This window comes from Lissotriton helveticus, chromosome 2_1 (assembly GCF_964261635.1).
Source record: "Lissotriton helveticus chromosome 2_1, aLisHel1.1, whole genome shotgun sequence".
Classification (NCBI taxonomy): Eukaryota; Metazoa; Chordata; class Amphibia; order Caudata; family Salamandridae; genus Lissotriton; species Lissotriton helveticus.
In genome coordinates, this window is record NC_136059.1 from 567710401 (window position 1) to 567727850 (window position 17450).

The 17450-nt window shown below is 46.5% G+C and overlaps 1 long non-coding RNA gene across 1 annotated transcript in view; it reads left to right on the top strand.

Moving 5' to 3' along the window:
- Positions 1–9481, top strand: part of LOC144818139 (uncharacterized) — a 40061-nt gene extending 30580 nt beyond the window's left edge. The window contains exons 4-5 of the long non-coding RNA XR_013607051.1: positions 4672–4828; positions 5599–9481. This is a non-coding gene — a long non-coding RNA (uncharacterized LOC144818139). The remainder of the gene's footprint in view (positions 1–4671; positions 4829–5598) is intronic.
- Positions 9482–17450: the final 7969 nt, after the last annotated feature.

Below are 17450 nucleotides of genomic sequence, written 5' to 3' on the forward strand. Positions count from 1 at the left end.
CCGAGACGGAGACCAATCCTCTGCTCCACTTGTCGCTTCAACGGTAGATGCGGTGTAATAGTCAAATGTACTCGGCTTCGTAGGGGGAACTGAGGATTTGTCTTTTGTCATAATGACGTGGAGGAGGCCACAGAGACTGGGCACAGCCTCTACTCAGTGTCTCTCCGCAAATATAGCCTCTTCTCTACTGCCGCTGGCCACTCTGCCTTCCCCTCAGCAGGGATCTGGGTGAGACACAGCAACAGGGCCTCACGGAATCGGTCGGCTCCGGGTTGCATGCCGCACCAGGCCTAGCTCGGCTGTTTCTGCCACCGAAGGACCAACCACAGAGCGGACCCCTTAAGGGAATATCACCCGCTGGAACCAGAGCATCCAGCCCACGCCATGACCACTTGGTCTAGCCCCCTGGGCCACACTCCAGCCGGTATACATCAAGGGCCAGGCCGCCCCGGACCAGGCACCACCAATGTGGCCCTCTGCCCTGTGACCAGACTACAACCCCACATGGTAGGGATTCTGATCTGGTCTGAAGCGTAAAGACGGTGAGAAGGCTTACAGAGCCCCTCCCACCCTGAGCTGCACAACACTCTAGTCCTGCTCTGCGGGCATACCTTACAGGCTTGTCCGATCACTGCTTTTGTAGGTGGAGGGCCACAACCATTTGCAGAGCCACTCACATGGGCCCCAGGGGATATCATCACACAACAGGCAGCACAGCTGACAGGCTGGCCCCTGTGCAGTTGGCAAACTCTTTCAGGGCCCTCCTGGGCCTTCATGGAGTCAACTATCTGCAACTGCAGCACAAGGCTGGATTCCCAGACACCAGCCACACTGTGCCGCGGCTCAAACCCGCTGTGCTCCCTGGGGTGGGGGCTCGACTGGCAACCTTGTCGGAGCCCCCCACAGGTCATGCAGAACAAGGCCGTCACCATGCCCTGGCCCCCAGCAGTGTTGTGGGCGGGATGTCAGGGCCCTGCGGCCACGGAGTCTGGACCGAAGCGGACTCCTTCTGGTGTCAGACGCCCACCTGCTGGTCCACACTGCTCAGCTAACACCAGCTCGACCTCCGGTTGAACCCACGCCAGTCCAGATATTGCCTAGCCCGCTCAGAGAAAGGAGTTGAGGGATGTTGCCAGATTAGGAGGCTTGGTGGACTGGAGCTCGCCTAGGAAGCATCCACCATGATGGCTCACCCTTTTGTTTGCTTTCTTGACTATTCGTGGGGGGAGGATTTTTTCCAGATAGCTTCTCACACAGTTTTCTAGCATGCGATCTGTCGTCCCTCACATCTGAACAGTTGTGTTGCAGGTGCAAAAACTGCCCAACTGGCAGATTTTCCCACAATCCTTGGGGGTGAAAACTTTTGAACTGTAGAAAGTTGTTATGGTCTGTGGGTTTATAAAGGACCTCACTCTCCATCTTGCAATTTTTCTCTTTTATCAGGAGGTCATGGAAAGGGAGTTCACTTCTGCCTATGGTGATAGAGCACCGCAACAACAGGTTGAGTGCATGTAGCCAACTCCCAAGTTCAAGTGCCTCTCCCCGGTCCCAGTCCAGATTAGCAGCACATCATCTATATACCGTTTCCACATTTTTATCTTATTCTGGAAGGCATTGAGATCATCAAGGACAAATTCTGATTCAAATGAATTCACATAGAGACAGGCTAGGCTGGGAGCAAAAGTGCTCCCCGTTGATATTCCATTCACCTGAAGATAGTACTCACCCTCTAACTCGAAATTCTTTTGTGCAAGCGCCAAATGTGCATGGTCTAAAACAAACTCTGGTGGAATAATAGAGTCCCATTTGATTTCAGTGAGAATCTCATCCCACAGGAGGCTACCCTGGAGGTAGGGAATGTTTGTATATAGGGACTCCACAACCAAACTGATGAGGAGTTTGTTGTTTCTGACAAAAGGTAAGTCCTTGATCAGGTTTAACATGTCTTTCATGTCCTGTAAAAAAAGCTGGCATTTTCTTCACCAATGGCCAATGGAAGACCTCACAGAACTGAGACAGGGGTTCCAGACTGGACCCAATCCCTAAGATAATCAGTTTCCTGGGGGTGCTTGTTCTTGTGTAATTTCAGTATGGTGTAGAGGTAGGGTACTCAGGGTTGTCTCTGGATTCGAAAATCGGCTTTATGTTTTGTGATCCATCCATTCTCCATACCCATATTAACCATGTAGGAAACCTCTTCCTGTACCTCCTTTGAGGGATCCTTTGTCAGCCGTTTGTAATGGCGCATCTCGTTGAGTAGTTTTGTACGCCTAGTCCCATACATTTCTCTTGGGAGAATCACTATCGCTCCCCCGGTGTCAGCAGGTTTGATTACAATGGATTCATTTGCTGCCAGTGATTCTAAGGCCCTCATTTCCACTTTGCTCATGTTACAAAATTTGCCATGGTGATTCTACCCCATGGTGTCAATGCCTCTATTCACAGCCTTCTCAAAGTCCAGCACCTCTGGAGGCATTGTGGAGGTTGGTGGAGTGAATGTGGAATGTGTGTACTTTTTGGTCATTATGGGGTTGATCCAGGAAACCAACCCTCAGTCTAACTTTTCGCAGAAAGTCTGCTGCTTCCAACTTGAGTTTAAAAATGTCTAGGGTAAGGATGAGTCTGAGTCTAGTTATTTGAATACAATTATTTGCTCAAAAAGATATTATTGATACCATATTTCAATTGCGTATGTGCACCTACGAGGGTTTCAGGCACTCCCACTCATCATTTAAAAAAATATCTTTTTTTATTACATTTTTCCAACAAAACATCATTTAAGACCGATATCAATGAGTCACAGTAGCCTCTTGAACATCAGTGGCCACGAAGTGTTGCTCCGTCTACTTTCGTCCCTTCAACTAAAAGGAGCATGTATACAAATCCCCTATATGATACATCAACATACATGTTCAATACATGGGATATGCAAATGAAGGGTGTTTTGGCACATATTCATGTCCAGAAAGCGCCTCTGCAACACTTAAGCATCCAACAAAGAAAAATGCAAACCCCTCCTCCCACCCACTCTCCCAACCCACCCATGTCCCCGGTGTGTCTCGGACTACAGCACTGCAAAAGAAAGAGAAAAAATATCTGTGCAACACATGGCTCAGCATTGTAGAACAGTAGCGTATTAAAGCCTGTGAAGATCAGCATTCCCTCAGTCAAGGACACTATGATATCACAATACTCCCAATCAAACAAGCAATATTCACCGCACCTTAAGGTGAAACCATTGTTGTGCCCGCCGTCGAGTTATCACCCGAATCCATCTCCGGTGCTTGCAATGAAACTACTAGTGCTTCCCAGGCCCTCGCGGTCTCCATGGCTTTATCTCCCTGTGCTCGCCTAGCTAGCTGGAATCTGAGTGTGCTTTCACTCGTGGCTCATTTGATCAATTCCATTTTCTATCTCAGAACACTGGGGCCCCGTACTGCCTCCCAATGCGCTGTAATATCCCGCTTGGCCAACAATAACCCCAAATTCAGAAATTTGCATGTTACTCTCATTTTGGGCGTATGGGGAACCAGTGAAGTAAACTAGTGCCCATGTCAGTTGTTATCTGCCATTTTTTGACTGGGCATAACAGTGCTACCACATCCTCCCAGTATGTCCCTAAGTGTGGACAGTCCCACATCATGTAGGAGTCTGACCCTTCCCTCCCTACAAAGCTCTGTTGTACTTGGCACACTCTTGGTTTGGAAAATGGTCACAGGATGCCTGACCCCAACATGGCCGACAATGGTGACTTCTTCCCCCTTGCTGAACTTTTACTTACTCAACCCTTCCAGGACTGTGCCTGACCTCAAGAGGACTTCTAGAATTCTTTCGGGCCATGCCCCCCGCACTACTCTGACACTCCCTGAGTACACATGACCTCTTTCCTGACAGCGGAGTACGAACATTATGTCCGACGTCCGGTGAAATGCTCTGTTCAGCTAATGAGGAGATCGGACTTAGTTCACCCCTGACCGTCACCTGCGCAGCCGGACCTTAGGCACAGTTTCTCCCCTTCTCTCCCACCCTCCCCCTCATCGTATTTCTGCCGTTCTGCTTTTACCTTGTCTCCTTTCTATCAACCTGTCTAACCCATACCCGTTGAAGCTTCCTTGAGAACTATAGGGGAGACTGGCCTTGGACTACCTCCCTGGCCGCCACCTACCCATTCGGTCTTTGGGCTGACTTTACCTCTGTCTCTTATTCCGTCTTCCCCCTCGTCCTCTCCCTTCTCACTCCACCTCTCCCCCTTCCCTCTCCACTGGTCTCTCCTTCTCTCCCATTAATGTGTCTCAAATATTTGATGTAAGATAATATAACATAACATGTGTATTTGTAAAGCGAACTATTACCCGTAGGTGTCTTGGCGCTGAATAACAGATGTTTATTGTTTCTCAACTCAATGATACTCATTTTATCGACCACAGATGGATGAAAGGCTGAGTGGACCCGCCAGGATTTGAACCTGTGACCATGAGGTCACACACAGGCCCCTGCAATGGACGCATTAGTCCACTGAGCCACCAGACCCAGCTGTAATTGTTATTATTGTTGTAACTTTGCTGACTTTATGTAAAGAGCTCTGATACCTACGGGTCTAGCCAGCGCTATATAAAACTCTTCCAATAAATAAAATAAATGTGCTTAAACTCTGCCCCTTCTAAATTACAGCGTTGGCACCTCGCAGGATACACATACTGCAGATGAAGACTCAATGGAGAGAGGAAATACAACATCACATTTATTGCTGTTCGAAGCTACCCGAGCACAACAATCACATCTAGATAATATGAATGGGAAAGGAAGCCATAAAGGTTCCGGAGGAAAGGTGAATTTTACTCAAAATAACTACCTATTTTAGTATCAGTATTAAAATATGTATTAATCCTGGCAGGAGTAAGATATGCTGTATGTAATATAAAGAAGTGGACCAGTTGGAAATGGGCGTTCCTTGTGCTTTTCCAAGCCCTTTTAACAATCTGGGCCCATAGTTTCTCAGGAATCTCCTTGTCCAGGTCCAATTCCCACTTCCGTTGCAGTTCCCTCAATGGTAGCAGCCCTTCCCCAGTCATACCACTCCCACTCATCATGTGTGGTAGTTTGCAGTAGTTTGCAGTGACAGTGCACTTGCATGCACACGTTATAAGTACTAAGTATATGCTAATGTAGAATAACTGTTCCTTAAAAAAAAAGAATTCTAATCTTATATATCTTTTGCCAAACCCTTTTGAATAGGGTAATGTACTTGTATAGATCCAGTATCAAGTAGGATTCACCTGGGATATTGGTAGCCTATACATAATTGCAATAATTCTATATGTGGCTATAAGAGAGACTGAGACTAGTTAAGGGCTCCATAAATCCTGAAGAATGCCCCAGACCTGTTAGGCTGTAATTTGAGGGCTGAAAGATGTTGGCAGATAAGAGATGGGTCTGAGTCATTGTCCTCTGTTTACCCGCTCGTCCTTGTTTTTAGATGTGAACCAGGGGTCCTCACCAATAAAGGTGAAATACAGAGGAACCCCAAGGTATTTTCAGTTAGTCTAAATCCTGCCTTGTCCAGTAGTTTTTATCTAATAACTTCCTCTTTCCTTACAGTTTCCTTAGAAGACGTTGAGTCCACCCTGGTGGCACTGACCTACCAGGGTGGGGAGAGGATGCCAATGATGAAGCTGTCGCTGGGATTCTGCTCCTACACAGAACTGTGCACAAAGACCCAGGACCTCAGTGAATTATGGTGTACCAAAAAACTCCCAAAATACAAAAAAGTTGGGGGGTCTAAGTGGGTTGGTTTATTGACCATAATACCTCACAACCCCACTCAGAATCTGGCCAGAGGTACCGACGGACAGAGCGGGGCCTCATTTTTCCAGAGCGAGTGCCGGGTGAGGTGAGGTTACTTCCCACATAATGCTGGGAAAAGGACGATTCATCTAAAGTTTCCTCCAGTTAACATTGGGGCTCCAAGTTCTTGGTAGGAGTACTTTTTGTTGTTGGAATTGCCATTTCATATTCTTGCAGTTGCTTTTTGTTACCACGGTCCTGACGAAAGCTGGCTAATATCCTTGACAGCTGAAACATGTTGACCACACTGCACTGCGCTGTATTATAGTTATAATTTCAGACTTTATAGCGCCTGTTTTAATCATAACACCAGAATAGTGCCCAATAAACATATTTTCTGTTCTGGTAGCTATTTTTAATACTTTTTCACACATCCTTTCACCGAGCACTGCACATACATCAGCACCACTCTGAAATACACTGGGGCTAGAAGGTCATCACGGTCTTCCTGTCTCTGCAAGATCAATAGATGGGTTGGGTGAGATTTGGAATACACCATTCGTATCCCACATGACGATTTATCCGCCACAATGGTGGGCTGATGGGAGTTTTTTCAGCCTAGTGTAATTTCATTTCCACATAACTTGATTTCATAACAGCACACACTTCACTTGACTATGTGCCTCCCTTAGTATTTATTGTACCAAAAAACTCACCTTAGTGCCTAGAAACCCTAACCAGCTAGCATCAGTGTCACATTAGCTCTTCGTCCTATAACAAAGCAACCAATGATTAGACAACCCAGAACATGCGTCTTAGGTTATACTCAGGAATGGTGGAAAGCAAGAACACTGTTTCGTTATACTCTCATACAAGTCCACAACAGGAGTAAAAAAGAGACACGGAAAGGTTAAAATATTAATTTTAACGACGTGCTCTAAGATGCAGTATCTTTGCTAACATAAGCAGACATATGATTATAAATAATATAATCAGCATTGTTACAATTCCATAAAACACAAAGGGAGAAATCATATTACAATGATGGTGAAAATATGACGGACCAGCGGTATTGTCGGTTGATATAGAGAAGGCGTTTGATAGCCTGGAGTGGACCTATCTGGATGTAGTCCTGGAGAGGTTCGGCGTGGGCGCCGAGTTTCGGCGCTGGACGAAAGTTCTATATGCCTCGGCCACGGCAAGGGTACGACTGGGGGCAGTGATATCAACAGCGTACCCGGTTCGGCGGGGCACGCGCCAGGGTTGTTCCCTGTCGCCGCTGTTGTTCGCGCTGGCGATCGAGCCTTTAGCGACCCGGGCCCGGACGGGTGCGATATATGGGGGGCTCGCTTGCTGGGGTGACCATCATTATATATCGCTTTATGCGGACGATCTCTTGCTGTACCTGGAAGACATGGAGGGGGCATTGAAGATTGCAGTGGCTCTGCTGGATACATTCGGATCCATGTCGGGTCTCAGGGTGAACTGGCGTAAAACCTGTGTTTTCCCGCTGCGGGCGGACACGCCACGACCACCTCTGCCTGAGGCTCTGGTTTGGGAAGGATCCTGCTTTACGTATTTGGGAGTGAGGATATATCATAGAGCTGAAGACTTACTGGAGGGCAACGTCGGACGCAGTATTAGAGTGCTGACGGGCTCGGTGGCTTTTTGGGCCACGCTCCCGTTATCGGTGGTAGGCAGAGTAGCGCTGCTCAAGATGGTGGCCTTGCCGCGCCTTTTGTATTATTTTAGGACATTACCGATATGGGTTCCCGCCCCGGCTCTTTAAGGACCTACGTACCCTTATTATAGGGTTCATCTGGGGGACCGGGAGGAGAAGGGTGGCGTTGGACACCCTGTATCGGCCGAAAGATGATGGGGGAATGGCAGTGCCAGATTTTGAACTGTATTATTTGGCGGCTCAGCTGCAGACCCTCACGCAAAACGTCGCTAGGGAGTTTGGGGCCCTGATCTGCGCAGGGGAACTGGGATACAGAGGCATATATTGTCCTATATTGTCCTGCAACAACACCTTGATGTTGAAGGCCTGACGTTAGAGGAAAAGACGTTGAGGTTGTGCTGGAATAGGAGTCAAAAGCGAGCGGGAGTGGGTCACCCTTATGCCCCGGAAATACCTCTGGGCATGTTGACGGCTCTGCCACATGGAGGGGACTGGTCGCTCCTCATGGAGTGGGAAGAGCTGGGGCTCCACATGGTGGGCGACCTGTACGCTGATGGCGAGTTGCTTCCATTCCGGGTGATACAGGACCAGTTTGGAATCCCGGCTGGGAGTTTCCTATTGCATATGGCAGTGACCGCGGCGATCAAAAAACATTGGAGGGTGGGGATCTCTGAACCAGAGACCTCGATGGCGTGCCAATATGTGGTGATGTCGGCGGGAACGGTCAAGGCGGTGACATGTTTGCACTCCCGACTGCTTCATGAAGGCATGACCCCCCTGACGTTGTTAAAAAAGAAATGGGAGGAAAGCGTAGGGAAGCCCATACCTGACGCCACATGGGTACAAATCCTGAGAAGGACGTGGAGAGGTTGTAGGAATGCCCGCTTCCAGCAGATACACTACTTTGTTATACATAGGGCCTATTTAACACCTGGCAAACTACAGAGGCATTTTCATGTGCGGGGGGCGGTATGCCCGAGGTGCTTCTTAGCAGGGGCGGAACTGGATCATATGATGTGGGATTGCCCAAGGCTGGGCCTGTATTGGACAGAAGTGGGAGACCTACTGACAGGGGTGACGGATAGACAATTGACTTTTGATAAGGCTGTCTGCCTACTGCTGTGGTTCCCACACACAAAGAAAACGAAGATCACCAGTAAGTTCATAGACCTAGGACTTATCTTAGCTCAGAGAGAGATCACCTGGCACTGGAAGTCTTCGGAGGGCCCATCCAGTAGACGTTGGGCGACAGAATTAGAAAAATGGGCTAGAAGTGAAAGTATGGTCCGGCTCCGACAGGCGACCCGCAAGGATGATGAGAAGGGTCTAGAGGCAGCAAGGGCATGGGAAGGCTTAGTGGTGGCTCTGCAGGAATACCGGTCACAGGAGGTGAACCGTGAAGATGAGAACTAAGGGGGGAATCCGGGTGATGCACGTATGTATGACTGTTGTTTTATCGGATCCTGATTGGCAAATTTGACTCCTGCGTTTGGCTCACACCGGCGAAAACCTTAGGGAGCGGGAGGGGAGGGGGGTGACGGATGAATGCTGCCGGCAGAATGTCATTGACAGCAGAATGGGTCAAGAGTTAGTGATAGAGTGGTGGGATCGCAGGCTGGATCCCGGTGGGTGGGGAGGCAGCTATAGATCCGCTTCCTTGCTCCTGCTTATAATCGGGGGAACAGAGTTCATTGTTGGGGTTAGGGGTTAGATGGGTAGGGATACAAAAGCGGATCTTCCTACCAAACCTGCTCAAATTGATGTCAAAAGTATAATCATGCTGGGATATTGTCACCTGGTTTTTGGGTGGATTGTTAGATATGGCCGCCCTACCTTCGGGATGTGGGCTTAACGGCTGTGTACATTAGTGTTTGTGACTGTCAACCAGCAATGAGCGAAAACTGATGGGATAGTTCAAATGTTTGCGTAAAGCTGACTCTGCAATAAAAATTGTTTTAACAAAAATAAAAAAACAATGATGGTGAAAATATGTCCTATAGCGCCAAGTGAATCACCCTCCCTAGCTAAGAACTATGGGGCATATTATTAAGGACCGGCGATAAAATTATCGCCGTTTTATCGGCAGGAAACTGCCGATAAAACGGCAATAATGGGCTTGATAATACGCTCTTGTTAATTCCCATAGAAACCCATGTTCTGATGTTAACATGGGCTTCTATGGGAATTAACAAGGGAGTATTATCATGCCCATTATCGCCGTTTTATCGGCAGTTTCCTGCCGATAAAATGGCGATAATTTTATCACCGGTCCTTGATAATATGCCCCCATGTTTTATAAAATATATAAGGTCTCTTAGGCTTGTGTGGGGGACCTCATACCTCCAAGATCAGCAGGTGTGAATCACATCAGGATCTGCAAAAGCTCTCTGTCTGTCTGGAAAAACGGGCTTCTGTAATCATGCTTATAGTGCGATATTAAAGGCGCCAGAATCACGTTGGCATGCACCTGCATATATGTTATGGCTAGAACGTGAGCTGATCAGCTCAAACAACAGCTACTTTGTTATGATGACCTTGTAGGCTTTAGAACTTAGTGTGCAGACTAGAGTCACGATGTAAGTCTAGGGAAGCTGAAAACAAGCCCTTCTCATGTGAAGCATTTCACGCAGCCTAACTTACAACAACAATTATATGCAGTGTCATGTGCAAAAGCGGCAAAATGGTAAAATGGTGTTTAACCTTCTAATAAGCCTATGCTAACCTAACAATGTGCGCAACAAGGCCCAGCCCACACTACAAAGCATGACACTATTATGTGTGTGAGGTTTCCTCTTCCAAAAAGGATGACTTTTCCTCATAAGCTTGGCAGACGTCCTGGAACATTCACATTTTGGACTTTCAATTGTTTCTGTAAGATTAAGAAACAGTAAACCTTCTATCTTTGTTGTTTCATTCCTTGCACTGCCGTATTCATGTTTGTGATTACATTGATAGTTTGGGGGAACAAACGGTGGCCTACCCTTCACCTCTCTGCTTATGTGTTAAAGGCTATCTGGGTGGCAGACACCAATGAGTTTGAGCTTTCGGCACTTGTGTCTGAAAGTTTAATGTTTAATTCAATATAGTTTGGCATCACTAGTGCTTGACTTACCAAAAAAAGCAAAATATGAGTAATAAATTCAAACATGTTTCAACCGGGGAGCCCTAAAATAAAATGTTTTACTTTGCTGTTTATATTTAGACTTACATGCTACATATATTATGCAGACATATTCAATAGTGCAGTGCAACGTGAAAAAACTGCACAGGGTTAAAAGTGCATCATGAGTGGACAGCAGGCTGAATGTGAAGTCAGTTGAAAGAGTCCACTCCAGTAGGATGTTCAAGTTACATGTAAATTAATCCTACTGTTGACATTTGAACCAACATTGGCAAATCATCCATGGGTCTCTTCAGAACAGGCCACAACAGACATTTAAAGGTTACATATAAGATTTCAGAGTCAGATCCAAGGAATACATCAAGGAAATAGTGTTGACTGTAGCTGGTTTAAGTAATCTAATCATTAGTAAGAGGCTGTGCATGTTCCACAAGGAAAGCAGTGTGGAACGTGCAAGCAACTTTAATTGGTGTGATCAAGCCAGTTGTTTGGAAGAGGCAGTCAATGCTGAACAAAATTGCAGGATGCTTCAAATTGTTGTGTGTTACTGAGCACTGCTGCATCCAAGCAGGGTGTGCTGACGTCATTACAGTAAAGTGAAAATAAAATGAGTTGATGGACTTCTTTTACTTTCACTGCATTAGTGCTCAGGGAGCATATCTCAAACCCCAAGCATCACAAATGGGGTACTATTTTTATTAGAAGACTTAGAGGAATGCTGTATGGTAGAAAAAATGTTGCTCTCTGCACACTCAAAAAGTTTTACTCACAGGAATGTGTGTGTTTTAGTCAACGTTTTAGGGTTTCCAGGACATTGTGGGTAAGGAAAGGTTGTGGGATCCATGCAAACAACACCACCCTGGACTCCACCGACTGTCTAATTTCCAGAACTGTCTGGGTCTGGTAGGTTTCCCCAGTCGGCAGCCTACCCAAAAAGTGCAGCAATACACCATTGCAAGTGGGACGATATTGGGAGTTAGCCGCTCTCTCCTGGCTCATATGTAAAAGAACACCGGAAAGAATCAAATGTCCTCTCGCTTGCCATCAGGGTGGGATTCTTTACTGTGCAGAGGAGCAGAAATACTGTTGATGCTGTAGGGGTGAGAGTGCCGCCTGAAGTTAGGATGGGCCATACCCACCTCAATTCTTTGTTTGAAAATGTATTCCCGCCACACAGTGAGCTTTTTGCCCCTCAGGTGCAAACTGGGGGCAAACCTCCTGTCTGCCTCTGTGGAAGGGGGACTAGTTTGTCCCTTTTGGGGTGGGGGTGTGGTCAATGCTAGAATTCAACACCTGCACCACTTTGTTTTGCTCAAAATGCAAAATCCCTGGTGTCAAGTAGACTTTCTACCACCTGGGAGGCAAAGTTGAGTGAAACATCCCCATTGGGAACAAACCTCCTTTGCGTCCCCAGGGGAGCAGGAAGACACTGTTGCCCCTTCTGGGACGGCGGTATGGTTTGATGCCTTAGTAGCCGGCCCCCTCCTTTTGTTTGTTTTAGCTCTGTTTGAACCCCGGGTGCTCAGTGGGCTTGTTGCCCCCCAGGGGGAAAGCAGATTGAGGGTGAGAACTCCTATCTACCCCCGGGAGGGCTGAAAGTGTTTTGGGCTGGGGTGAGGAAGAGCAAGGGCCCATGCCCAACCCAAACAAATACTGTACAAATGCAGTCTTTGGTGTCTAGTGAGGCTTTTTTCTCCCTGGTGGAGCACACTGTGGGTAATTGCCTCATCTGCCTCACGGGGGAACAGAAAGACTGTTGAGTGCTTTTGTGGTGGGAAGACCCCACCGCTATAGTTTAAAAAAAAAAAGAAAATCCCTGTAGGCTTTCTACCCCCGGGACAGATTTGTGGTAGTGACTCCCCTCCATCTCCTCCCTAGGGGCACATGAAGACTTTCAGCAACATTTTGGTTGGGGGTGGGAGCATGACCATGCCCATGTTGGCCAGCTCCCACCCCTATATGTTTTTTTACAATACTTTCTGGTGTTTAATGGGCTTTCTGCCCAACCGGGAGGGCCAAACAACTGTCTGCCTTGTTATTTGGAGTGGAGGCATGACCATGCACATGGTGGGCAGCCCTATACATTACCTACTGGTGGTCTCCAGTAGGTAGTTATAGTTAGGACCAGGTATCCATACGAAAAACATGTTTTGAATTGGCTATATCTTTGGCATCGTTTGACGAATCGTCACAAACATTTTTTTAAAAAAGTGCCCTGGTGATTCTAGTTGTGCATAGAAAGTTTTGGGATGATCTGTCCAGCGGGGGTGGAGAAAAAGGGGGGGGGGGGGGTCAAAAAAAGTGTGCTTCCCATGTTAATTCCCATTTAGTCTTATACACGCCTGCAGCCCGAACCACTGGACGGAATTCCACTAGTTTTGACAGGAAGGTAGCTTTTGGTCCACAGATTGTGCTTTTTGTTATTGGTGTAAACTCGTTCGGTAGTTTGCAAGCTAGTAAAGGAAATCCAAATATGTATATCTGGGTGGACCCTAAGCACAGAAATCATGGAGAGATCAGATTGGCTGTCAGCACTTTAACCAGAAAGTGATGGCAGCCATCTTGGGACCGATATACATGATAGAACCCATTGAAATGCATTGTAGTGAATGGCAGGGTTTTGGGGTCACAAAAAGGAGAACATATAAAGGGTGATAACATATTTTAGTTACAATGCCAATCATTGGTTGATGGTACCATACTAATTTTAGGATTTCTGGTGTGTTCTATCATAAATCATTTGTTGCTAAGGTAATTTAACCTTGTGAAAATGCATTCTGCTGGGATTTCATGAATCATGTTTGAGAGAAAACAGTTTTCTCATGATTTATAGAAAGTGCTCCAGAAGCTAAAAGGAGAGCATATTTTCTGTAAATTCACACTACCTTTCTCAGCCATATGAGAATGAAGTCTGACATTCTCAGTAAAACTTCCAACAGGAGCAGCCTGTCTGTTGATTCCTTTGTGTTCTACTGATGCCTCCAATATGTGATCCAAAGAACAGCCTTACTTATGACAAAAGTATGACACACCAGAAGCCATCTTGATTATATCAAACGGGTAAAACTTAAAACATTTTATTTAGAAAGGAACAAAATGAGGGGGTTTTAGAAATTATGGTTAGTGCTGTAGAAAGAAAAATTCGGACACATTAAGTGAGTTCTCAAATATCTTCCTCTTCTATGTCATAAAAACATTCAGACATGTAGACTGAAACACGCACTTTCAACACCAGCAGCAAAGTTGTGTTCAATAGTTTACTACAGTGTTTTAATGAGCAGCTAGAGTGGTACGATTCTGAATTTATACCCCAAGTGTGGCACATCTGACCGCCATCTTGATGGAATCAAAGTGGAAAAATGAAAGCATTATCTACTGAGTATACTGCAGTAAATGAATAAATTAGGTAATTTCATAACAAATAAGACCAATATGGCCACCAGAGGCAAAAAAAGCCCAAATTTAGCCTAAAAGTGTTTAGATAAATAAACATAATTTCTCTGGGAACAAGACCCTCTTATGGAAGAGGGTACAAAGACAACAAGTTGACCACGCTGGGCAGGCGGGACAGGCAGTGACAGCACAACGGACCATGGAGGGCAGGGGAAAGGTGGTCAGGGGCAACAAACCAACCATGCAGGACAGGCAAGAGAGACTGTGGCAATATAAAAGACCATTGAGACCACGAGGCAGTGGCAGTACAACTATACATGCCAACAGACCCTATTCAGGCAGGAGACTCCTAATGATTTTAAGCCCAAAAGCACTGTATTTTATCTGTCTCCTGCCTAAAAGCTCCTCTTTTTCAATGTAAATCAATGTAGAAAATCAATTCCCCACGTTTTTTTTCCAAAATCCCCCCCTTACCAAGTTCAAAATGTTGGCAAGTAGATACATTGAATCGCGGAGGGCAGGAGGAATGGGGAAAGGACATGGACTCGGATAACAGAGGGCAAGAGGGAGATGGGCAGGGGCGACAAACTGACCTTATAAGGCAGGCACAAGGAGTTGCAGCAGCACAATACACCACACATGGCAAGCGGGATGGGGGCGCAGCACAACGAACCATGGACGGCAAAAGGGATGGGACAGGGCCATGCACCTGGACAACAGAGAGCAGAGGGGAAAGAGGCAAGGGCAGCAAGCTGACCATACCAGACAGTCAGGCAGGACAGTTGTAGCATAACGGACATTGAAGTGTGGGAGTGAGGGGGCAGGGGCATGACAATGGGCCAGAAAAAGCAAGAGGGAAGGGATAGAGGTCTGCACATGGGAAATGGAGGGCAGAGAGCAAAGAGACAGGGCAGGAGTAGCAAGTTGACCATGAACGACAGGCAGGATGGGCACTGGAAGTACAACACACCATGGAGGGCAATAGTGAGACTATAATGACTTACACACAGACAGCAAAGGGAAGGTGGGAGGGTGTCAGGGGCAGCAAGCTGACCACACAGGGCAGGTGGGAGGGGCTGTGGCAGCACAACGGCCATTGTGGGCAAAATGTGGGGCAGGGGAATGCACAAAGGACCATGGAGGGCAGAAGAGAGGGGTAGGAACTGGATACAGATGATGTAGGGGAAAATTCATTTTATTTGTAGGGGCGCATTATAATCACACATGTAGAGCAGAAAACATTAATGTGAAGAGTTTGTGTTGTGCAACTGACAATCATTCATTTATTAAGTGTGTTTATTAATGTGTCATTTTCCATGTAGATAGGAATATTAAGTGAACGTGTCTTAATTTCTTATGGATTTCCGTGGAGCTCATATGCCATTTTTTTCTTATGTTAGTTGAATCTTGCAGGGCTGAAATTTATTTCCCTGGAAGCTCTCACTTTAGAATTAACAGTTTGAATTTCATGTGTGCTGTGGATTTTGCGCTTTCTCATATTTATGTTGCAAGTAGAAGAAGTGCCCTTGTTAGCCAAAATAATGTCTTTGTTTTTTAGTACGGCAAGGAGAGAAGGAGATACATTGCGAGCGATAAGGAAAATTATTGTGTTTTCCGACTGGAGATGGCCTGGGAATCAAGGTCAACATGTTGCAGTTCAGGAACATTGCTGACCTGTGGAAAAGCATCTATGAGATTGTGGTAGGAGGTTGGCGTGACCCACAAGGATTCTTGGGAAGATACCTGTAATATTGAACGTTGCAGGTAGAGAAAGAACCCTACTTCTTCTCTGACTTCAGAGAGAGAGCATCTTAGAAAAATCTCTGTCTTGATTGCATTATGCTATCCGACCCATCGATGGTGGAGAGACTTTTTAAACAGATTCCACATGCTGACACCTTTTATTTCTTTCCCTGAAGATACTTAAGTAGGGATGTCATTTTAGCGCTAGTGTAGGAATGGATTGATGCTTTTTATTCATCAACTCTCACTGCAGGGAAATTTGGACTCATGCTTTTGATCTTCTGCATCCTATTTCTTGAGATAATTGTGTTGTGCATGTTGCACGGCCACAACTTTATTCACAGATTTGGCTTTGTGCAAATTCCCATGTATTTTTAGACTCTCGTCTTGAGGACTATGGATGACAGGAGGGAGGGGATAGGGGCATGGAACTTTGACAGGCAGGCTGGAGGTAGAAGGTAAAGGCAGCAGCCATCTGACCATGCTAGGCAGGTGGAAGGGGCAGTGTCAGCTAAACAGAACACTCAAGAGTAGATAGGAGGGGCAGTGGCAAATCCTTGGAACATTGTGGTTAAAAAGGAGGTAGCAGGTGCATGCACACAGACATCGGAGGGCAGGGAGAAGGAAAGTAGGGGCAGCAAGCTAAGCACACAGGCTCAGCAGGAGAGCAATGATGAGCAGAAGAGCAACAATGGGGCATAGAATTGGGCAATGGAGCAAAGGAGGCATGGGCAGAGACCTCAAGCTAAATGGAGGACAGTGGCAGCACAGTGGACCATGCAGGGCAGGAGGGAGGGGCTGGTAAATGGATTCGGAAAACAGAGGGTAGGGAGGAGGCAGATGAGGCAGCAAGCTACCTGTTCAGGGCAGACAGGATTTGCAGTGGCGGAACATCAGGCACACAGAGCTGTAATGAGAGAACAGGGCATTGACTGACAATTTCACTCATACAAACCAGTGAAATCCAGCAGTTATATTTACCTGAGCTTACTATAACTTATGCCCCTGCAATGCATTGCTTATGAGCTTACATATTATATCACTCATGACCTGGTCAATGACGTCACTCATGACATCACATATGACATCTCAAGTGACATCACTGATGACATCATCCACAGAACCATTCACACATCCACTCACACACCTGCATAACCACCCATATATCCACTTACACATCCATACAGCCACTCTCACACCCACTCACTGATCCACAGAGCCAGTCACACCTCCCCTCAATTACCCACAAAGCCAGTCACACAGCCACTCACGTCTCATACACCTACTCACATAGCCACTCACTCATCCAAACAATCAGACACACAGCTACTCACTCACATACACCCACATATTCACCCATATAATCACTCACACACCTCGTCACTCATCCATATAGCCTCTCAACAGAGCAACTCACTCACCCATATAACCACTCAAATACCCACCCACACAGTCATGCAAGCATTCATACCTGTACTCTCACCCATACAGACACTCACACAGACACTCTCTCAAATACAGTCACTCACTTAGCGTGTTAACCAAACATCCACTCAAACAACAAATACAGCCACTTACACATACAGTCACTCATACTGCCACTCACTCACCAACATATAATCATACATCCATTCACTCATCAATACAGACACTTGCACACCTATTCACACATCCATAGAGTCGCTTACACATCCCCTCACTCACCCATATAGCCACTCACACACCCAC